At 41.9% G+C, this 24080-nt stretch overlaps 1 protein-coding gene across 2 annotated transcripts in view; it reads right to left on the bottom strand.

Moving 5' to 3' along the window:
• The window catches only part of LOC309386230 (vomeronasal type-2 receptor 26-like), a 267735-nt gene that overhangs the window by 73936 nt on the left and 169719 nt on the right, over nt 1-24080 (bottom strand). The window lies entirely within an intron of this gene.

Here is a 24080-nt window from a genome sequence, read left to right on the forward strand (position 1 = left end):
GATGGTAATCAGCACCTTGAAACGCACCCGAAAAACCACAGGTAGCCAGTGCAGCTCGCACAGGAGAGGTGTTACGTGGGAGTACCTCGTACTCCCCATCACAGCCCGCGCGGCTGCGTTCTGAAGTAACTGCAGTCTCCGGGCGCGTCCCAAGGGCAGCCCCATGTAGAGAGTGTTGCAGTAATCCAGGCGGGACGTCACCAGCGCATGAGTGACCGTGCGTAGGGCATCCCGGTCCAGTAGGGGGCGCAATTGGCGCATTTTTGTTCATTTTTTTTCTTCCATTTTTTGAACTCTGTCCTCCACTTTCTTCATTTGATAAACATCCTCAGTTTTTCCACCAAATGTTTCTGTTTTGTATTCCATATTCTCCAATCTCTTTTCAATTTTCTCTATTACAACTAATAGTTTTTGAATTTCAAACATAATCATTTGCAATGTTACAGTTTCTTTTTCCTGTTGCGCCATTCTTCCAATTTTGCAGGCACTGCCACTATAGGATTTAAGGCTTTTTATTAAACTTCAAACAAGTTCATTATTATCTTTCAAGTCAATGTTTTGTCTTCCCTCCAGTAGCTAGTGATAGAACCCCCGAAAAGCACCTGTATAAACAACTTGTGTTCTTCCTACTATCACTCTCAGTAAAAAAAACTGAAAAAACTTGAGTATCAAATGATCAAAGAGAAAAAAAGAAAAAACAATGTTTCCAGCCTCCAGCCTCTAAGTGGCAGTGCTACTGCTTTTCATCCTGTTGTTACAACTCTCTTTATATTTCTTCTTATATCTTCTTTATATTCCAAACTTAAGAAAGAAAAAAAGATCCTTAGATGGAGATCAAAAACAATCCAATCAATCCAATCAAGCATTGAAAATTTTTTTTTAATCCATAGGCATAAGCAAGAATGAAAAGTAGAAGAAGAAAAATTAATCCATTCAGTTTCAAAAATAGGGAGCCTTTGCAAAAATTCCATCCATAAAAAGAAAAGTTAGAAATAGGATAACACACTAAGTTTAATGTAGTTTAATTTCGCTGCTTGCACTCTTCTGTCTTCAATTTTAATTTAGCTTTAATTTTTTGGGGGTAATCTCTTTTAATAAAATTTCCTCACCAATTCTTCCTGTTCCGGAGCTGTCCCAACTTCAGCAGCTTCATTAGCTGCGTTTCTGTCACTGGAGATAAGGGTTATTCCTGAATCTTTCAGGGACTTTGCGGTGTCCCTGAGATCAGCAGGAGGTGCCCTTCTCAATCACCATCTCTGCGGGATGGTTTAGGTCCGAATGGACCATCCAGAAGCAGGAATATCGACTGCAATTTCAGAGCACCAAGATCGCACGTCATGTCATCACGATGTCAGCCCCTCCCCCTTCCTTAGTTCTAAGTTGCTTCTCTCCTTGATTAATTTCCACCCATTGCTTCTTGTCATGTCCTCAGGTGTTTTGGTGAATAGCTTGAATCCCTCTTCTTTGTGGCAGCCTCTGAGATATTGGAAGACTGCTATCATGTCACCTCTATCCTTCTTTTCATCAAACAAGACATACCCAATTCCTGCAACCGTTCGCCATGTTTTAGCCTCCAGTCCCCTAATTATTTTTGTTTCTCTTCTCTGCACTCATTCTAGAGTCTCCACATCTTTTTTACATCGTGGCGACCAAAACTGAAGGCAGGATTCGAAGTGTGGCCTTCTAAGGCATCATGAAGTGGCCTTAACACTTGGCTTTTTTGGCAGCTGCTGTCCACTGCTGGCTCATACATTACATTCAGTGACAGTCAGGATCTTAGATGTATGTCTGAAAAGCTAGACACATTCCTGAGCAACCAGGAGTAAAACCAAATATTTGGCTCCTCCCCTAGCAATACAAACATTTTTCTTTGGACATTTGTATCATGGCTTCTTCTGTTTCAACTGTACTGGAATGATCCCTACATATCAGGTTGTTAATTCTGTATTCCAAATTTCATTCTATGTTTATTTTGACTCAAGGCCTTGTGAATGTGAATTTGTGAATGACAAATGCATCTATATCACTTCACTATCTAGAGTGGTCCAACATTTAGTCTTTGATGAAGAAAGAGCTCATAAATTTCAGACTAGGACCCATGAGGACATCTTTGGAATCCTACTGTGTATTCTGAGAATAAATTAAAAGTCACATAAATTACCTGCCATGAATGAACATTTGAGATCCTCTTTCCAAGCCTCATCATGGATGGTCGAACTCTGGATCCATGCATGGCATGTAATGCGTGTGCCAGAGCAAAAATGGCATTGTAGATATTGTAACTTTCACCTGTCATGCTGGTTTCAAAAATGTGAGTGGGCACATTTTGTATATTTTCCTTTCCTGTACATTTCTTTGGAATGAACCTTCCTGGCTTCTGGATCTTGCAGTCAAAGACCTTTTCCCACCACTTTGGGAGAAAGATGTCCCCTTTTGGGTCCAAAGGGTCTAAAGATATGAGAAAATGGCTGAATTCTGAGATCTCCCCTGTGTGGTCCCTTAACTGCAAAGCCCCATGGAAGGGCTTTATAACTGGCAATGCATCTTTAAATGCCCCCACATTATGTTTCCATTGGGAAGTTAGGATCCAAACTTTCTGAGGTGAAGACTTTGTGGATGTTACGTAAAAATGCAGAGCTGACTGTACATTTGCATTAGTATGAGGGTCTCCAAAGAGAATAATCACTTCAGCTTTACAACAGTTTTTTAAGAAAAAACGAAATGTATTCCATGTATCAAGAAAATTATCCGGTTTCAATATTTCAGTGAAGGCCACACAAATCTCCTTCTCCATGAGCATTGGCAACAGAGATGAGATGAAACGTTCTCCATGGTCAGCTTTATTGGCCACCAGCCCAACCCAGTTCCACTGGAAATACAGGAGCAGCTGGACTAATCCCACATACTGAGGAGATTCCTTGGGATTAATCGGGAAGAAGGAAGGATAAACTCTTCTCTCTCCCTGAGAGAACTCAAAGCCAACACCCAGCTGGAGAAAAAGAGTATTTTTTTCAAAGACAAAGTAAAGTTTAATGGTGACTTAAGGGATCACCATAGTATGGTTGATTGACCCACTAGTCAGCCTGATTCATTCTGAGAGGCAATATTAATCTTCCTTTTTAGGAAGAGTGAAAAGTTACATATTTTGTTTGTTTGTGACAGGTCAAAAGACAAGAAAACAAACCATCCGTCTGATACAGGGAAGAAACTGCACTGAAAGGGTGGCTAAAATTTATGAAATATTAGTTAATTAATTAAGCAACCTCTACATAAAAGAATTCCTCTTGGCATGGTCAGCATTTAGGAAATATCTCATTATGTACCTCTAACATAGAATAACAGAGTTTGGGGGATCACGGAGGTCTTCTAGTCCAACCTCCTGCTTAGGCAGAAAACCCTATACCATTTCAGACAAAATCTAATCTCTTCTTAAAAACTTCCAATGATGGAAAATTCACAACTTCTGGGGGCAAGTTGTTCCACTGATTAATTATTCTGTCAGGAAATTTCTCCTTAGTTCTAAGTTGCTTCTCTCCCTGATTAGTTTCCACCCATTGTTCTTGTTCTACCCTCAGGTGCTTTGGAGAATAGCTTAACTCCCTCTTCTTTGTGGCAATCCCTGAGATATTGGAAGACTGCTATCATGTCTCCCCTAGTCCTTCTTTTCATCAAACTAGACATACCCAGTTCCTGCAACCGTTCTTCATATGTTTTAGCCTCCAGTCCCCTAATCATCTTGGTTGCTCTTCGCTGCACTCTTTCTAGAATCTCCACATCTTTTTTACATCATGTCAACCAAAACTGGATGCAGTATTACAAGTATCGCCTTACCAAGGCATTATGAAGTGATATTAAGGCTTCACCTGATCTTGATTCTATCCCTCTGTTTATGCAGCCTTGAATTGTGTTGGCTTTTTGGCAGCTGCAGCACATTGCTGGCTCATATTTAAATGATTGTCATGTTATATAAAAATGATCTTGGCACATCAACATAAAAATAAATTCAACTCTCATGTGGATTCTCTAAGTCACATATTTGTGATGTGCCCCAGTAAACATCTTTGGTTTCTCTGTGTGTTTCTCTCGTTTGTCTATGTCTGTGTCCATCATTGGATCCCTCTTACCTGTGGAACCTTGAAGATGCTGAAGATGGAAGCCATCTGCCTTGAAGATTTGGGGATGAAGCCTCCAATGACAGAGAGCAGAGTGTCCTGCTTGTCACATTTATAACCAGGAACCATTTGTCTTCGTGTGGAGAGCAGGGAGAGGCTGATTATTGATATACTTCTTTCAATCTGGTAATTGTCAGAAATTTGGAAGCCAAGTGTGATATTGGGGAGGAGAACCAGATCCTTGTTGACCTCTCTGATTGCAAATACCATGGCCAGGAACTGCTGGTAGCTCTTGGGTATGATTCTATTGTAAGAAAAATCATTGGGGAAATTTTCAGAAAAGGTCATGCTGTTGGATTTGCCTTGCCATTTTTTTGGTGTTGGTTGGAGTCAGAAATCCCAAATTTCATTGATTTGAGTCCTTAGATGTTTTTTGACGAAACTTGTATGACTTTGTGAGAAAGGAGAAAAGTGTCTCTTTTCATATCACAGAACATTTTATACCTTCTAAAGTTCTTCCCTTCTTCACTTTGCTGCAGTGACAATCCTTCCCCATTGCTCTACTAGCCCCCTCCTTACTTTGGTTCTCTCTTGGAGCAGCTTCTTCAGTGGGAGTCCCAGCATCCATTTACTAAAGACTATTTCCAAAACCGAGGGGAGTTTATCCAATTCCTGGACACCTGAAAATAATCAAACTTCTCTTTAAGCTTCTCACCATGAGCTTCTGTCCAAATTAATATTCTACCCCAATTACTTCACTAGGCCAGCACAATTTCTAAGCTCTTGTCTTGCCTCACTTTTCTTGTTTACTGATGAAAACTTCTGTATAGAGAATTTTACCTATTTTTAAGAGTTTGGCTCTTTACTGAAAAAAGTGCAAAGATTTGAACTACGCTAGAGCCTAGAACAGGTATTTTTTTGAAGAGAGTCCCTGGATTTAAAACAATTAAAACAAGTGAACAATTATCTACATCATATCCCTCCAGGTGAGACTTACACACTTGGCACAGAAAGCAAGAATGGGTCTTTTTGGAAGTCTGGAACAACAAAAAGATAAATGATTCCCAGGTGCACATTCCCACCAATAACGAGATCACCAGGCCTATAGTAGCTTTCCTGTGACTGGAAGTAATTCCTCAACAGACATACAGTTTGCATCTTCTTAGCAGCTGCTGGAGGCAGAAACCAGAAGAGCAACAGCAGCAGGAGAGGCAACCCAGTCATTCTTGTCACCTCCCCTCCTTGATCATAAGCCAAGGTTTTTGGAGAAGCCAACTTGCAGGTAGCACTTGAAATCTCACCAAAGGTTTAGCACAATAGATACCACCCATTGCTACTTCAGGGAAAATTTATATCAACCATGTTTCCTCTTATCTGTGTTCAGGCTGTGGCCAAAGAGAAAACTATGACAAGCTGAGTCTTAGCAAACCCAGGAGTTTCTATTTGCAAGACAAGACAAGGTGACAGACAGGTCCTGTCCCCACGGGCAGAACTAGGAGCATATGTTTTACAATAGGTTTTACCTTGGAAGATTTGTCAGGGTGGAAATCTACAGGGGATACATTAACAATTACTGTTCTGACATGTTGTCCTGACACTAGAATGGGAAAAAAAACATGCTTATATCTCTTGCTGCTAATTCGCAGAGCAAATGGACTTGAGAGTCAAGGTGTTGGAGTTATATGAAACTGAACACTTGTGTCATAATTTGTTTAGATAGGACTTAGACCTAAAATAACTTTATTGTCACTTTGAAGATACATTAATACATTCATTAAAATGAAATTTTGTGGCATACAGCTCTCAAAGGGTCACCAACTCCAATATACATTACATAAATAAACAAATACATAAATAAATACAAAATTATGCATATACCCACAAATATTATATGACACAGTGAAATAACACCGTCTAGTCTGGATCCATCCATGTTCATGGCAAGAAAAACGAATCTTGTGATTTTACTAGATGGATGGCTTTGGGAACAAAGCTGTTGGGCAGATCTGCCATTGACTCAAATGATCATTCGAGACCATTATAAGACCCAGGTAACACACACATGCACATAGCCACATGCATGTGTGTAATGAGAGGTGGGAGAGGTCATTTCCCCTATTTCAAATCACTTTCTCCCATCATTCAGTGAGACTTTTTGGCAGGGAGGTGCTAGAAGGCATAAGCAGATGTGATCAATTTCTTCGATATACATTTCCAGAGAGACTGATACACCTGATAGAAGAAGCACACTAAAAGTAATACAAAATTTGAATACTCAACCACATTGTGCCATTCATTCAGAAAAAACAATCAGTAGTTTCTTTTCCCATTGATATAGGACAATAAGAATGGAAAGGATAGCAAGAGATCTGCAAATTGTCGCCTTGAATGCACAGTGTTGCAATTTGGGTGAGGAGAGAAGTCCTGCCAATTCTCACAATGGGAAGATAGATGGGGGTTGGGGGAGGGCAGGACAATTTGCATCCCTAACCCTAAACTCTGCAGGAGTTTTGCCTAACAACTGGATAGAGCCTGAGAAATTTGTCTGTTGGCAGCTGGTGGGGAAACAACACTATCAATCATGATATTCTTCTAGGCTACCTGTGTAGAGGAAGATGGAAGGCATGATGGAACATAGCTCCCCTTTTCTTTTGCATCTGATTCCTGTCAGTGTGCAATGAACCTGAAATCAGGTTTTCAGGAAGATTCAGTGCTTGACAGTATTTCCCACTTTGTTTCATAAAGCATCCAATTTCAGGAGGCAACTTGTTCTACTGGTTCATTGTTCTCACTATTAGTTCTAGGTTGGAGCTTGCCTTAATTAGTTTCCACCCATTGTTTCATTTCCGGTGGAATACGTTGATCCTCTCTTCTTTGTGGCAGCTGCTCAAATATTGGAAGGCTGCTATCACGTATCCCATAATCTTTCTTTCCATTAGACTAGAATTATGATGGCGAACTCAAGGCACATGTGCCACAGCTGGCATGCAAAGCCCTCTCTGTGCATAAGAACACTGGAACCAGCTGCTCTTCTGGTTTCCAGCATGCACATGCGCACCAGACAGCTGGTCTTCAAGGGTGCTGGAGTGCCAAAAATGACCTGAAAACGGACTGAAAAAACACCATTTTTGAGCCATTGTCAGGCAATATTTGGGCCATTCTCAGGCCACTTTTAAAGTCTTTTTTGGGCCAAAACCAGCCTGAAAACAACTAAAAACCAGCCAAAAATACTCCAAAACCAGTCTCCACAAATTTTTTCACATCCCCCCTTGGAGAAGATGGAGTCTAATAAATGTTGCAGTGAGCCTTGATTAAAATACTTTAAATCCTGCATTTTGATTCAACGTAGCTGCAATTCCAGATGCTGGTTATTAAAGTCCATATATGTCAAGGGACTGAAATTATTTGCAATATCACCTCTGACTGAGAGACGCTTCTGCGTTTATCTTAGAAATTGGGATAGCCGTTATGCTTTCATTGACTATGCAAACTCTGTGGGGTTGCTGCTGTCATAGAGCACACATGACATGGTACAAGGAATAGTTAAAGCAATCCGTACACTGCTGACATTATTTTCTCAACTTAATTAGAAAATCCAACACATTGATGAGGAAACACAGCAACATTTGATGGGTAATTGAAAATTTAAATTCTACCAGTAAAAAACAAACAAACAGGGATTTCTACAAAGTAGCAGGAAACTATGGAAATGAACACATGGAACCAAATCATTTAAAACACAGAAATTGTAACATATTTAATGAAAAGGAATAAAATGAGAAAATATTCTGCTTGAAATAATGAACATATCTTTAACACCAAGCTTTGTTTCTACACAGGATGCTGGGCTTCCTTGGGAGACAACTGGAAGACAAGAGATGAAAAACATTGCTTGATTGTTGATGAAAACAGGAAATCTTATTGATCAATTGATTCAATTTCAATATTCAAGCAATTCAACCAAGTGACCCTCATTTGAACTTGTAAGGCATTATTTAATTCTCGGTACACAACAGGAATATTTAATAAACATGCTCCTCCTCCTCTGTCATGTTTTAGAAGTGTTGCCAGATACTAAAATTGATAAAAGTTTCCTATTCATGCATTAATTAGAGATTTTTGTTCCTTATCATATTTTCCCTACAATTAAGATGAGGCCTGAATAGGATAATGTAGCATTTGGGGAAAAAGATGCAACCCAAGAGACCAGCCCCAGAGGCCAAAATGGAGAAGATCTCCACGGCCACCATAGACTTTCCTTTGGTGCTCAGGTAGGTGGGGAGGAAACTGATCCAAACACTGCAAAAGACCAGCATGCTAAAAGTAATGAACTTGGCTTCGTTAAAGCTGTCAGGCAATTTCCTAGCTAGAAAGGCAATGATAAAACTGATGAAGGCCATAAAACCCAGATAGGCAAGGACAGTGTAAAACATTGAAACTGAACCTTCATTACATTCCAAGATAATCTCTCCCACCAAGGAGTGGAAGTCCAGGTTGGGAAATGGAGGAGAGGTTCCCAGCCAGGAAGCACAAAGCATTGCTTGGATCAGGGGGCAGACTAAGACAATGGAGATGGTCAGTGGTTTTCCTAAGAGTTTCCTTGTCTTGTTCCCTGGCTTGATGGCCATGAAGGCCAGAACCACCATGACGGTTTTTGCCAATACAGAGGAAACCGCAAGGGAAAAGAGAATGGCAAAGGCAATTTGTCGAAGGAGACAGGTGAGTTTCCTGGGTCTACCAATGAAAAGGAAGGAGCAGAGGAAGCAAAACAGGAGGGAGACCAGGAGGATATAGGTGAGATCTCGGTTGTTGGCCTTGACAATTGGTGTGTCATGATGCTTAAGGAAAATTGTCAGGACTGTGAATGTGATCACAGAGAGTGAAAGAGAGAGAGATGCTAAAGTATATCCCAGGCTGTCTTGATAGGCAAGGAAGTGGATCTTTTTGGCAATGCAGTGGTCCTTGTCCTTGTTGGGATATTGGTCTTCTGGGCAGGGGTCACAGCAAGCTGCATCTGAAATGAAGAGTATCTATTTATTTCAGTGTCTTCCCCAGTGATTATTATCCCTACCACACAGAATCTCAGGTGTGTTAGAGTTTGTAGCAATCCAGCCAGCACACAAGCAAATAATTGAGCAGAATTCATTTCTAGAATAAAGTTCTTTATATACATAAAACATGATGCATGTATACAATGCCCATGCAGCTCTTGCAATGTGGTAGAGAGTAGAAAAAGTAGCAAGGACAAGAAAGCAGAAATCAGAACTCTCAACTAGACACCAGCAAACTCATATATACACAGAACAGTTAAGCTAAACCACACCCAGGCTCTGAACCATCTCACATGGCTCACAACAAATGCTATGTCTCAGTTACCAAACACTTCCCATTGGCTGACTTGTTGTTATGGCTATTCCAGTTCATAAATCCTTTTACACTGACAAGGTGTGGCCTTTTTCTACAGAAGCCAAATAAAAAAGGAAGTGATGGGAGGGCCCTTTGGTAGTTTATGGTGTCCTGTAAAAAGAAATTTACCTTTGGCTCAAAATTGGCCTGGCAGATCAATTACTCAGAGATTGGGATCTCTCCCTCTTCAATCACTTGTGTGATTACTTTGGAGGGTTTTTTTGGTAATGGAGGTAGGAACCTGATTATTTTTTTCTCACCTAAGAATCCAGTCTAGAGAAAAGAATCAAAATCAGAATAGTGCTGGAAGGGACCTTACAGGTCTTGTAGTCCAACCCCTGCTCAGGCACAGAGACCCTATTCCATTTCAGATTAGTGGCTCTCCAGTCTTTTCTTAAAAAGATGCTTTGATGAAGCATCCACAACTTTTGAAGGCAAACTGTTCCACTGGTTAATTGTCCTCACTATTAGGAAGTTATTCCTCAATTCCAGGTTGCTTCTCTCCTTCATTAGTTTCCATCCATTGTTCCATTGTCCTGCCTTTTGGTGCCTTGGAAGTTGACCCCCCTCTTCTTTGTGGCAGCCCCTCAAATACTGGGAAGCTGCTATCATATCATCCGCAGTCCTTCTTTTCTCTAGGCTGGCCATACCCAATTCCTGCAACTCTTCTTCATATGTTTTAGTCCCCAGGCCTTTGGTCATCTTAGTCACTCTTCTCTGCACTTTTCCCAAAGTCTCAACACCTTTTTTGTAAAGTGGCGACTGTGAGGAGATCATTCCTGCCAATTCTCATTACTCAGTGTTAGAAAGTTAGGCTGGGGGGAAGGGCAGGATAATTTGCATCCCTGTCATAAAGAATCTCAAACCTACCAGGAATCACCCAAAATCTCTTAATATATTGATCTACTGAATGGCTGCCTTGATCCTGAAATGTCGACATTTGTAGTATACACTACCTGTCTGATTGGAAATGGTCCCTCCTGGACAACCATCACATTGGTAGCAGCAAACCTGCTCTCCCTCTGGAACTCTTCTCCTCTCTCCTGCATGGCACTTCTTCATGCCACACCTGGCAAAGGGCACCTTCTGAAATATAAAAGAAAAATACTTGAAATGGCCTGTTTAATGGTCATGCATCATTAAATCTCCACATTGATATCTCTGTCTTCAAAAGTTTTACTGATTTATCACAGATTAACGTCTACCAGGAAGAGCTCCTGGGGGAAGTTAGCCTAGTGGCATTGCTAGCTAACCAATTGGTGCTCAGTATTGGAAACTCTTTCATGTAATGCTGCTGATGAATTTTATTGAGACACTAACCCTTGGGCTACAATATGGGGATAAGTACCATTCATTCAGTAATTTCAAACAGTCATTGAAGAAATGGTTGTTAAGTGAGGAATGTCTGCAATTATATTTTTGTCCTCTGCCTTTGACCTATAGCTTTTCCTTAAAGGAAGAATCATAATGTTCCAACAAAACACCAATGATCAATGGAGTTGACTTCTCAAGTTGTAATCTGGGTTTCAATCACATTCTTTTCCCAATCCCAGCCCTTCTTGGATGTGGCACAAATCAGACTTGAAAAGCACATCATACACCACACAGCTGCCTTCTTCTCTGATTCAATGAACTTTTTAAAAGTTCCCCGGGAGAGAACACATCTTTCCCTGTCTTTGGCTGAACAAGCCTTTCTCTGAATTCAGAACGTTTCGATCTAACCCACCTTTCTGGGCCAAATGATTGCATCAGAGTTGATGGTGAAATCCTGGCCTTGAGGAGCTCCCAAATCTATTTGCCCAACTTTCATGGGGACAAAAGATTGATTGGGGAGGAAAATCCAGTTGAGAATATCGTACTGAACTGATCCCAGTCCATCTTCTGAGAAAAAGATTTCATTTCCAACACTGTTGTTGAACCGGACATTCTTCAAATAGGCAAGAAGCTGAAAGAAAAGAGTTCCTTAGGAAGTGGAGCAAGTAGAAATGAGACATCCTGCCTTCTATCATTCTCAGGTGACCATCATTTTAGAAGATAATTAGTAGATAGCCCAGTGTTGCCCAGGTATTTATTTATAGGGGGGAAATGTCTGGACCAAATGTAATTTCTAATGTTGGATTTTCCCCCTTTACCAGAGGGTGCCCCCTTGTGGAATACTGTGAAGCAGTTACCATGGCAACCCCACTGTGCTGCACAATAGAAGCCATTTTACCGCAGTACAGTAGAAGTTACTTTAAGGCACAACAGGTTCTATCTTAACAGAACACCCCCAAGTGGTGTTAGGACTGTCTTACCCCTCACAGTATTTGTTTCCAGAGAGTAAGTCATCTGTGTACCAAATTTGGATGAAATTACTCAAAGCGTTACAGAGTTATGCTGAAATATACACACCCACAGCCGTTATGTATATGTATGTGTATGTGTATGTGTATGCGTATGCGTATGTGTATGTGTATGTGTATGTGTGAAGGAACCAAATTAATCTCCAAAACTGAACACTTCAACAATAGAATAATTAGGGAAACCATCGAAATAGAGAAATAGCCCCACAACATGGATAAACGTGACAATACCTCCTGCCTACCAGACATCTGGAGACCAGCCCTAGTCAAAAAACGAGCCCCATCGACCACCTAGGTCGTTCCAACACAAAAGAACAACTGACACAAAACCAGCTCCAATCAGCACCAATCTACCAATCATGATACAATTACACAGCCAATCAACCCACTTACAGCAACAAAGCCAGCACTCCACACTCCCCCACCAAGATTTACAGAAAGACGGCAGCTCCGACCACACTTTAAATTTAAGCCCAATTTAAAGTTTACAAATCTTTATAGCTAGGCTTGGTTGGTAGGTATCTGAGTGATCAGGAGCAGCATCAAATTACATTAATCTATTCATGGGGCATGAGAAATTGACCTCCAACACCATAAGACATTCTGTTATCTAATGTTTAATAGAATACAAGTATTCCTCAGGTTACAACAGTTGACTTAGCGACCTTTCAAAATTACCACACACACCCTCCAAAAAGCCCCTCCATGCCTGTACAATTTCAGATAGGTGGCTGTCCAGTCTTTCCTTAAAGACCTCCAGTGAGTGAGCACCCACAACTTCTGGTGGCAACTTCTGTTCCACTGGTTAGTTGTCCTCACTGTCAGGAAGTTTCTCCTTAATTCCAAGTTGCTTCTCTCCTTGATTCGTTTCCGTTCATCGCTTCTTGCCCTGCCTTCAGGTGCTTTGGAGAATACCACTGTGTTGTAACTCAAGGACTACTTTTAGTTAATTTATGTGTGAATGCTCTTAGACTCTGCCTGTCTTTAGTGCTTTTTGGTAAGTGCTGAATGTGTAAAGAACTATTCTATTCTATTCTATTTGAGTCTAGTCTAGTCTAGTCTAGAGCAGCCATGCCTGACCAGATGCCAAGCAGGGTCTCTGGCTGACAGAGGATATTGTCTGTCAAAAGGAACAGGTTGCCCTGTCTTTTCTCTCCAAGATCAGAAGGCAACCCATGTAAAGCCGTTGATGCAGAACATCTGGATGAATTTCAGAGAAGGAGAAATCCTGCAGACTGCTTTGCACTGGATCCCTTCTGTGGGTGCACAGATTAACAGAGGATGGGCAGTGCAACGGATGCTGTCCTAAATCAATGGTCAATGTTCACACAGAATCCTAAACCATTAAAAATGAAGCAAGTTAAAATGAATCGAGGCTAATGTCTTGTTACGGGTTGCATTCAGACTTTGGTGCTTCAGCAAATGTGGGCAGTGTGACTTCTCATGATCTGTGCAAGCATGTTGCACAAAGACACCCAAATCGTCCTTTTTCTCTGGGCGGACACTTCTTTCCTCAAATGGCGTTTCATCCTCTGAAACTCCTGTAACTATGTTAGAACTTTCAGGGCCCTAAAGGAAGAATGTTCCTTTGTTGATTTTGGTTTGACTATCCGTCCCTTTTTATCAAGTCAACACTTTATCCTATTTTATTCATTGCTGATTTAGTTTGTTTTCAAGATTTAGCTACAGATGCAGTTAGATGGGCGGCATAGAAATATCTAATGAATTAACCAAGAAACAACCATGGGAAGTTCTAAGAATCTGTGGACTGGATAACATTCAGAGAAATTACCTGCCATGGGTGGACATTTGAGACCCCCTTTGCAAGCCTCATCATGGCTGGTTGTGCTCCTGATCCACACATCGCATGCAAAGCATGTGTCACAGCATAAACAGCATTGTAGATATTGTAACTTCCACCCGTCATGCTCGTTTCAAATATGTAAGATGGCAGATTCTGTACATTCTCCGTTCCTGTGCATGGTTTTCCCTCCTTTTGAAGGATCTCTCCTGGTTTGTGGATCTTGCACTCAAAGGCATCTTCCCACCATTGTGGAAGAAAGACATCTCCCTGGGGGTTCAAGGGGTCTAAAGACAGAAGGAAGTGACTGAATTCTGGGACATCATGGCTATGATCTGTAAAATGCAAAGCGCCATGGAAGGGCTTCCTGAGTTCCAAAGTCTGGTGATATGCACTGATGTCCCAATGGGAAGTCAGGATCCAAACTTTTCTAAATGCAATCTTCGTCCATATTTCAAAAAAATGCAGAGAGACATAAAGAGTTGCCACACACTTTAATTCTCCAAGCAAAATGATCACTTCGGCTTTAAACCAACTTTTAATTTTAGAAATACATTTTGACTTTACAATACCGTAAGATTCATATACCAACAGCTGACTGAAGGCCAGGCAGATCTCCTTCTCCTCCAGCAATGGACTCAGAGATGAGATGAAACGTTCTCCACTGTCACCTTCAGGGGCAATAAGACCAACCCAGTTCCACTGGAAATACAGGAGCAGCTGGACTAAACCACCATATTGCAGAAATTCATTGGGGCTGACCCGGAAAAAGGAAGGAAAAACGATTCGGTCTTCCTGAGTGAACTTGAGGAAGTCAAAACCGAGCTGCGGAAAGGGAGAGTTTTGCTTTACAAATGAATTTTTCATGGCAAGGTCGTATTTTATGCTGAGGTTAAAGGTCATTGTCCTGTTTTTTTTGCTTTTGTTCCCATCAGTCCAAATCCCATTAAGTTGTACGATAAGCTTCCAATTACATTAAGGTAAAACTGAAGATCATGCAGCTGAATGCTTTTCCTTTGCTACGTATAAACAAGATTGCATTATTCTACAAAGTAAGCTCTCTCATGAATACTTTCCTCATAGCAATAGCAATAGCACTTAGATTTATATACTGCTTCCAGCAAAGCATTTTAGAAATTTCTTATTGTTCCATATAAAGGAACACACATCCTAATGCACAAAATATAAGTTCATCCCTTGCATGAGTTCTGTAAATCATGTAGTCCTGATTTTCTCCAAGTTAATTTGGTCTCATCTTTGGCTTTTGTTCTTGCATCTGTTCTCTATCTGCTCCAAACTGGTACCCTATGGAACCCCCTTACCTGTGGAACCTTGAAGGTGCTGAAGATGGAGGCCATCTGCCTTGAGTACTGAGAGGTGAGATCTCCAATGACAGAGAGTAGAGTGTCCTGCTTGTCACATTTGTAATCTGGAACCATCTGGCTTCGTGTAGACAGGAGAGAGAAGCTGTTCCAGGAAATTCTCATAATGGTCTCTTTATTGTCATAAATATGGAAGCCGAGTGTGATATTGGGAAGAAGACCCAAATCCTTGTTGATCTCTGTGACTGCAAGTACCAAGGCCAAGAACAGCTGGTAATTCTTGAATGTAGTGCTATAATGAGAAAACACTGGGAATTATTACACAAAAGCTTTTTTGTGCTGATGGAATTCACCTTTCCTTGAGTGTGTTTGTCTGTGTGTACTCCTGGACTCTGAGGTGATGGATTCATATGTTGTGAGCAATTGGACAAGAAAATGTGATTAAGAAGATTGTGTAGATGGTACTGCCATGTAACCATGGTTAATGTAGAGAGGGATGTACCACATCTGCAAACCTAAACAGCCAGGACACACGAGAAATATCTTAAGTAGCTTTGACAGTTGGATGTTCTTTTCAAGGCTGTATCAGCTATGGGAATCACTCCTGTTCACAATAGTCCACTGGAGACCACAGGATAGTTTTGCTAAAGGCCATTACAAATAAACTAGAACTAGAATAACAGAGTTGGAAGGAGGCCTTCTAGTCGAATCCCCTGCTTAGGCAGGGAACTCTACACCACTTCAGACAAGTGTTTATCCAACATCTTCTTAAAAATTTCCAGTATTGGAGCATTCACAACTTCTGGAGGCAACTTCTGTTGCACTGATTAATTGTTCTGTCAGGAAATTTCTCTTTAGTTCTAGGTTGCTTCTCTCCTTGATAGGTTTTCACCATTGCTTCTTGTCCTACCCTCAGGTGCTTTGGATAACAGCTTGACTTCCTCTTCTTTGTGGCAGCCTAGCCCTTCTTTTCATTAAACTAGACATACCCAGTTCCCGCAACCTTTCTTCATGTTTTAACCTCCAGTCCCTTAATCAAATGAATACAAATGAATCCAAAACTGGGTTTGTCTTTTCACATGACACCACTGCATTGTAAATGGATTGACCTTCTCTTCGAGTTTTTCACCTTGGCTTTCTGTCCAAATTAATATTAAAAGTCAACTTCTTCACTAAGCCACCACAACTTCTAACATGTACCCCATTGGTCAATTTTTATGCTGTTTATTTAGTCTGTAATTAAACTGGAATATTCCAGTCTATTTCATGAGCATGGTTCTTTTCTAGGAAACCATCAAAGTTTCTGCACTGTAGCAGACCTTAGAAATGCTACCAGAACAAGAATTTTGAAAAAGTGACTGAATCCCAAAGAAAGCAGAACATCTTCTAATCCAGGGAAAACATACCTTCTTGAAATTAGTAACTTTGATGGCTCACAGTTAAATCCCATCATTTCAAAGAGAACAAACTTTTCCAGAAGTAAATTCCCTCCAATAATGAGATCTCCAGGCCTGTAGTAGTCCTCCGCTGTTCGTAAAGGATTCCTGGCTACACATATGCTTTGTATTACCTTATGAGATGTTAGAGGCAGGAGCCAAAACAGAAGCATCAGGAGAAGCAGCCCATTCATTATTCTCAACTTCCTTCTCAGATCAGGATCAAAATTCCCATCAAGGCTTGAACAAAGAAGAAGCAGACTAATGTCAAGTGTGCTTTCTCTTACCTAGTTTGAGTTGTCACTGAAGGACAAAATTGAGTTAAATTTCATGGATCACAAGAAATTATGATTATCTGCAAAACAACCTAAAGTAGCATTTCCAGACCCTTTGGGAGAGCTCAGGCCTTCTTTCATGTAAGCAGGTTCTATCTTGGAAGACATGAGGGTTGAAATCTATGGGGGGAAAGAATTAGTGTTCTTCTGATAATTGCAAGGAAAAGCAATTGTCCTACCCACTGAGCAATACTCTTCAGACACTGAACAAAAATGTTTGTGTGCCTTGTTGTTGATCCTACGAACAGATGGACGTGAAGGTCAAGGTGCAGGTCAAGGTATTCAGCCTACCTGAAACTGAGGATCTGCACCCAAGATGGATTCTGGCCCATGCAGGAGTTTGTTCAGATAGCAGGAGGGCTAAGCGTGGGAATCAGTTGTAGCCTTGTGAAAGTGATCAATAATGCAGTTGTGTGTGTGGAAGAACTGGCTTATTTATTCCTGTGTGGTTAGGGATGATATTGAAGGAGTTTATGAATCAAATTAATATTGGCCATTTGCTTTTATCAATAAAACTAATATTGCCTATTTGCTTTAATTATGAATTGCTTAAATCTACTATATAATTGTTACTGATTAAAGCAATATTGGCTGTTTGTTTCTGATACAATATACTGCTAGAAATTATTTATTAGAAATTAAGCTTTGTTATTGGCTTCTGCTTATATTATTGTAGATTGTCAGAAATTAGTTGTTAGGAACTAATTCTAGCTTAGTAAATTGTAACCTTAATACTGGTTGGCATTAGTGCAAAGTTTGTTATCTCACTGCTGTGTCTCGCTTCTATTCTTGGCTTCAAAGCTAGGCACATCCTTGAAAATATAGAAGAAACTGTTGCCCAGGAATATCAGGCCCCATAGATAAAGGAAGAAGAGTAGGGAGTTTTCCTATCTCATAAATTCTATCGGAAAGCTCCATAGATAAGGTGGAGAGAGACAGGGGCCTGAACAAAGAAGGCTTTAAAGACCACATTGGTCTTTGAATGGGTAAAACTTTGTTTCTATCAGTGTCAGGGGTGGGTTCTGCCCAGCTTTACTGCCAGTTTGCTTGCACGCGCTGGATGCGCACTGTGCACGCATGCACATTTCAATTGAAATCGTTCTGCACATGTGCAGAACTAAAAGCCAAGAGGTTGACGGCGACAGCGGCAATGAAGGAACAGGTTCAGGGGCCTGGCTGGCCTGGCTCACTGCTGGTTCCAGCAACCCAGGCCGCCATACCATGACTGGTTCGGCTGAAGCGGTAGGAGCCCACCACTGATCAGCGTAAAATGGATATCATGCTCTGAGCCACTCTGGCAGGGGGAGGCTATTCCTTACATGCACTTTGTCTGTTTTGGATATGGTATTCGCCCAGACTTTTTTCCAGCGGTGAAATCCCCTGACCTTTGCTACCGGTTCGGTAGGAATGTGAGCATGCACGAGTGCATTCGTACATGTGCAGGAGCTCCTGCACATGTACAGAGCGTCAAAAACAGATGTAATGAAATCTGGGTGGGCGGGCGGAGCCTGCTACTGAGCGCGCCTGCAAAGTTAAGCGAACAGTGAGGGGGAGAAAGCCGCTGTGCCACATGATTTAGAATATAAATCGTGTGTTACAGCTGATCATCCGAAAAACTGGTTTGCCCAAACTGGTTTCATGTTTTTTACTGCTGGTTCAGGTGAACCAGTAGCATTTTTACTACCAGTTTGAGTGAACCGGTCCGAACCGATAGCATTTCACTTGTGCTTTTTACTTTGGCCATCAATAAAAAAGCTGTTTTTTTTTTTTCAAGCCTCGTCTCAAGTCTCATTCTCAGTGGCTCAGGGAAACTTCTGGGACCTTACAATATAAAAGCTACCTTTTCCCATAACCTTTAAAAATAGAGTGGGGCACGCAAGATGTGATGTTCGTCCTTCACATTCGGATAGGACTTTGACATCTGGGATGTCGAGACTTGCGTGTGGATTGGATTAAATTTAGGGAGAGGTGTGCAGAGTCAGCTTCATTCTCCCTTCCCAGATTCCATCTTGCTCCAATAGCAGGACGAGAGTCGAGACAGTTGGAGGTGGGCTGGGCACAGTTGGTTGACTAGGGTGCTTTTTGTGTCCTGCCATGCTCTTAGCATGCCACATTGCTTGCAGAGACCGCCTTCATGACCATTGCCCTATTCTAGTAGGTTTCATCCACTCAATCCACCAGAATCTGCCTTCACATGCTTGGGATAGAGAAGTCCATATCCCACCGAAGGTCAATGGCCCAACAGCTACTCTCCACCTAGTTTGGTCAGCCTGTCAAAGCTGTTGCCTGGGGTGGGGCCTCTGTGCATGCTACAGCTACTAGGAGCCACAGGTAAGAGCTGAACGACAGGAGGGGACCAAAGGTGGATGAGGTTACATTCAAGTTGTAAGGCTAATTTAAAGGAGTGTTGCCTATCAATTGGCTAGAACCCAATAAAACCTTCGCTGTCACCTGATGGGGGAAGAATACCATGATAATCTTCTAAAATGACTGTGAGGGGTCCTTGGTTCTCTCTGAGCTTGCTTGTTTTCTTCTAGATGTTTCATTACCCAATAGTAATAGCCCTTAGACCTATATACCACTTTACATCCCTCTCTAAACAGTTTACAGAGTCAGACTATTGCCCCCAACAATCTGGGTCCTCATTTTACCCACCTCGGAAGGAGGAAAGGCTGAGTCAACCTTAAGCCTGGTGAGATTTGAACTGTCAAATTGCAGGTAACCAGTAGAAGTAGCCTGCGGTACTGCACTCTAACCACTGCACCACCGCGGCTCAACTTAATATCTAATTAAGTTGCCAATAATCTCCTGTTAAACACAAATGTATTGGAATCTGAGGGAGCTCTGATCTCCTGTAGTGACTCCCTTTCCAGGACAGATAGTCCTCGACTTACGTCCAGAATTGAGTCCAAAATTTCTTTTGCTAAATCAGACAGTTATTAAGTGAGTTTTGGCCCATTTTATGACCTTTCTTGCCACAGTTGTTAAGGGAATCACTGCAGTTGTGAAAGTTAGTAATACAGTTAATGGGGAATGTGTCTTCCCCATTGACTTTGCTTTTCAGAAGGTCGCAAAAAGGGATCACATGACCAATATTCCCTCTAAGGTGCACGGCTGCGCAGCCGCGCACATGGCAAGAAAACACCATGCAGAGTTTTCAACTGCCGCACGGTGATTTCTATTGCCACGGGCTGCGGAAGCTAGGGAGGTCCTTTGCAGGCAGCTAGAACTGGCCACTGCAAAGGACCTTCCCAAACTTGTTTTATGAGCATGGGGCGAAAGACGGTCGTTTGCGCGACCGCGCCCACTCAAACTATCGTCAGTTGCCCTGTGTTCAGCAAAGCAAGCGCGGGGAAGTCCTTTGCAGGCGGCTTGAACTGGCCGCCCGCAAAGGACCTTCCCGGACTTGTTTTGATGAGCACGGGGTGACTGACAGTAGTTGTGAAGCCCCAAAGCCCCCGCCGCCACCGGAATAACTGCTGCCGCCTCCCCCTCCTCCTCCTCTAACAGCACTGCCGGATTTGCCTCCCCACACTGTGGCTGAGATGAAGCCACCAAAGCTCCCACCAGTGCCCCCGCCCGTGGCAGTGGCACCTCCCCCTCCACTCAGAGCACCTGAGCTGGGCCCCGGTTTACCCCTGTCCTCTCCTCCTCCTCTGTGCTTTTGAGGAGCCATGGGGCCGTGGGAGCCAGTAGGAAGGTAGCGGAGGGGGCGGGAGCAGGAAAATAAAGGCCTCATGGCTTCTCAAAAACATGGCGGAGGAGGTGGCAGGGACAGGGGTAACGCGGTGCCTAGCTAAGGTGCTCTTAGCGGAAGGGGAGGCACCGCCGCCACTGCCACGGGCAGGGGCACCAGCGGGAGCTTCGGCGGCTTCACCTCAGCCACAGCACCGGGCAGCAAATGTGGTGGTGCTGTTGGAGGAGGAGGAAGAGGAGGCGGCAGCAATTATTCTGGTGGCGGTGGGGGCTCATCGGCATCTTCAGCGGCAGCCCTGCTCCCAGTGAAAAAACTAAAGATGGAGCAGATCCATGCAGATGATGTCACCGCAACATGACTGGAGGAGGAAGTCCACAAGTCTTAAAGCTGTCAGGCTTGAAGACCCCTGGAGTTTTTTTTCTAAAGGGTTAGGGGTGCAAGGATCTTGTAACTTGACAGCTTTAATACTTGCGTGCTTCAAATGCCAGAGTTCCTGAGCCAAAATTTTGGTTGCTAAGCAGGAGCGTTGTTAAGTGACACTGATATTATATAACACTTTTAATTAAGTGGGTACCTTGAAAAAACATAACTTTGAGTTTCAAATAATATTGATTTCGTTGTTGTCTTAGGTGACATCTGTGAAAAAATTTCAGGTGCTCAGGCATGAAAATGTGCCGCTCAAACACTATACTTTTCTGCTAACACTGAAAAAAAATTAGAGGGAACATTGCACCTGACCTTGGGACACTGCAACGGTCATAAGTAGGAGTCAGTTGCCAAGCATCCAAATTTTGGTCACATGACCATGGGGATTCTGCAAGCGTTGTAAGTGTGAAAAACAGTCCTAAGTCACTTTTTTCTGGTGCTGTTGTAACTTTGAGCCATCACTAAACGAATTGTTGTAAGTCAAGGATAATCTGAACCTTCTGAACATTCATTTGGGTGGGGAAATCCTGGAAACTTTCCGATTCAGATTTTCCCAGATGTGCCAATATGGCATTTCTAATAAAATGGAACTCTGAGGAAACTGAAGCCTCAGAGTTTTCGTTGGGGGGTCTCTTACTTGGAACCCTGACACCCTACAGGTTGCACCATGAGGAAGCAAACTAGCATCACACCCCTGATCTGATAATCAGATGTCTTGAATAAAATCTGAGGGAGGGGGGCATAGTCATGTGCTCTTATTTTAACAGTTTCTTTGTAGAAGAGGCAGTGGGGTTTATTTCAAAAGCAAACCTTTTCCAAAGTTGAGTGGCTTGACATTTGGTGTTTCCTGGTGTTTAATAGAAATTATGATGGCAAGATAGGATAGGAAAGAATCAATTTCTACTTTACATGATCTTATTTAATAATAAAGTATGTCTCTCAACTAATTGAAACTAAAATAATGTAGTTCATTTAAACTCTACCTTTAATAAAAGTTTAAAAGTTGATTGAATACAAAAGTTAGTAGAAAATCAGCAAAGCTTCAGGCATCTAAACACTGAACATGCTTAAAAACACTGATAGTGAAAGAAATTCAACATGCCAAAAATTAATACAATACAATACAATAGTAGAGTTGGAAGGGACCTTGGAGGTCTTCTAGTCCAACCCCCTGCCTAGGCAGGAAACTCTATACCGTTCCAGACAAATGGCTATCCAACATCTTCTTAAAGACTTCCAGTGTTGGGGCGTTAACAACTTCTGGAGGCAAGCTGTTCCACTGATTAATTGTTCTAACTTTGATTCCTTTGATGAAAACAAATAAAGTTTGATGAAAACAAATAAATTCCTTTGATGAAAACAAATAAAGTAGCCAACTGTTCTGGTGGAAATGAATATACATATCTTTAATATCTATATGTATTTTCCAAGCTCATGACTAGAACCTCAATGGGGGAAAATGGAATTAATGAAAAACAAAAATATGTGTGATTGTTCCTGATTAACTTCTGTTATGATTAATCACATCACCCGATTTTCAATTGCTAAATGAAAATGCTCCTCTTGTTTCATGATATTTTAAAATCAGATCAAATACAAAAAGGCCCAGAACCAAAATAAAAATTTCAGAGATTCTTGTGCCTCATTATATTCTCTCGACAATTCAGATTTGGCCTCAGTAGAATAATGTAGCATTTGGGGAAAAAGATGCAAGCCAAGAGACCAGCCCCAGAGGCCAAGATGGAGAAGATCTCGACAGCCACCATGGACTTCCCTTTGGTGCTCAGGTAGGTAGGGAGAAAGGTGATCCAAACACTGCAAAAGACCAACATACTAAAAGTAATGAACTTAGCTTCGTTAAAACTATCAGGCAATTTCCTAGCCAGGAAGGCTACCATGAAACTGATGAGGGCCAGGAAACCCAGGTAGGCAAGGCCAATGTAAAACATTGAATCTGAGCCTTCATCACATTCCAAGATTGTTTCTCCTATCAAGGAATGGAAATCCAAGTTGGGAAATGGAGGTGAGGTTATCAGCCAGGTGGCACAAATAACTGCTTGGACCAGGGGACAGGCAAAGACAATGGAGTTAGCCAGTGGTTTTCCTAAGAGTTTCCTTGTCTTGTTCCCAGGTTTAGTGGCCATGAAGGCCAGAACCACCATGAGAGTTTTTGCCAAGACAGAGGAAACCGCAAGGGAAAAGAGGATGGCAAAGGCAGTTTGTCGGAAGAGACAGGTGAGCTTCCCAGGTTGCCCAATGAAGAAGAAGGAACAGAGGAAGCAGAACAGGAGAGAAATCAGGAGGATGTAGGTGAGTTCTCGATTGTTGGCCTTGACTATTGGTGTTTCATGATGTTTACGGAAAATCACCAGTACTGCAGATGTGATCAGAGAAAGGAAAAGAGCCAGAGAAGCCAAAGTATATCCCAGCGTCTCTTGATAGCTGAGGAAGTGGAGCTTCTTGGCAATGCAGTGGTCCTGGTCCTTGTTGGGATATTGGTCTTCTGGGCAGGGATCACAGTGGGCTGCATCTGAAATTAAGAAGTTGGGTGTAAGGATTTCATCATGATCATTATCCCTCCTCAAGGATTGACATGACTATCCCCTTTCTGCTCTGGCCAAACCACAAATGATGCCGGTAGTGATACAGTTCAGTTTATGGTGCATCAAAAAGGGGAAATCAACCTTCATTCAGGATGATCCTGGGGAAAGGGAAGCCTTAGAGTAGGATCTGTTCAGTTCCAGCTGGCATGGTCAGTGTTTGTGAGAAAGAAAAGGCCATCTCCAGTCACTGCTAACTTCTTATTGATGTGGCTTTCTGTGTGTGAGAGATTATACACTTTTCTTTTCCACTATAAACTGGAACCCCAGTAAAATAGGTGGATCTATCTGCCAGAAATCCAGTATTTTGTGTGCACATTGTTTGTAGGTTACCCCTGAAACTTTGAAGATGGCCAGCCTGAGGTTAAATACGTCATCAGTCATGAGTCCCTTCACACCCACAAGTGATCTAAGTCCAGACCATCTTGAGTTCCATTGAATTTGTATTTAACTTCCTGAATTTCCTGATTTCCTCATGATTGACAGGCTCAGCTTCTCTGCTTTCTGCTTCAAATCTGTTCATTCAGCCTTTTTTTTTTCAGGGAAGGATTATTATTTATTAAGGGTTAATATTTATTATTATATATTTTATTCCTCCGCTCT

The sequence above is a fragment of the Natrix helvetica genome, assembly GCF_964273705.1.
Source record: "Natrix helvetica genome assembly, chromosome: 1".
NCBI classification, from domain to species: Eukaryota; Metazoa; Chordata; class Lepidosauria; order Squamata; family Natricidae; genus Natrix; species Natrix helvetica.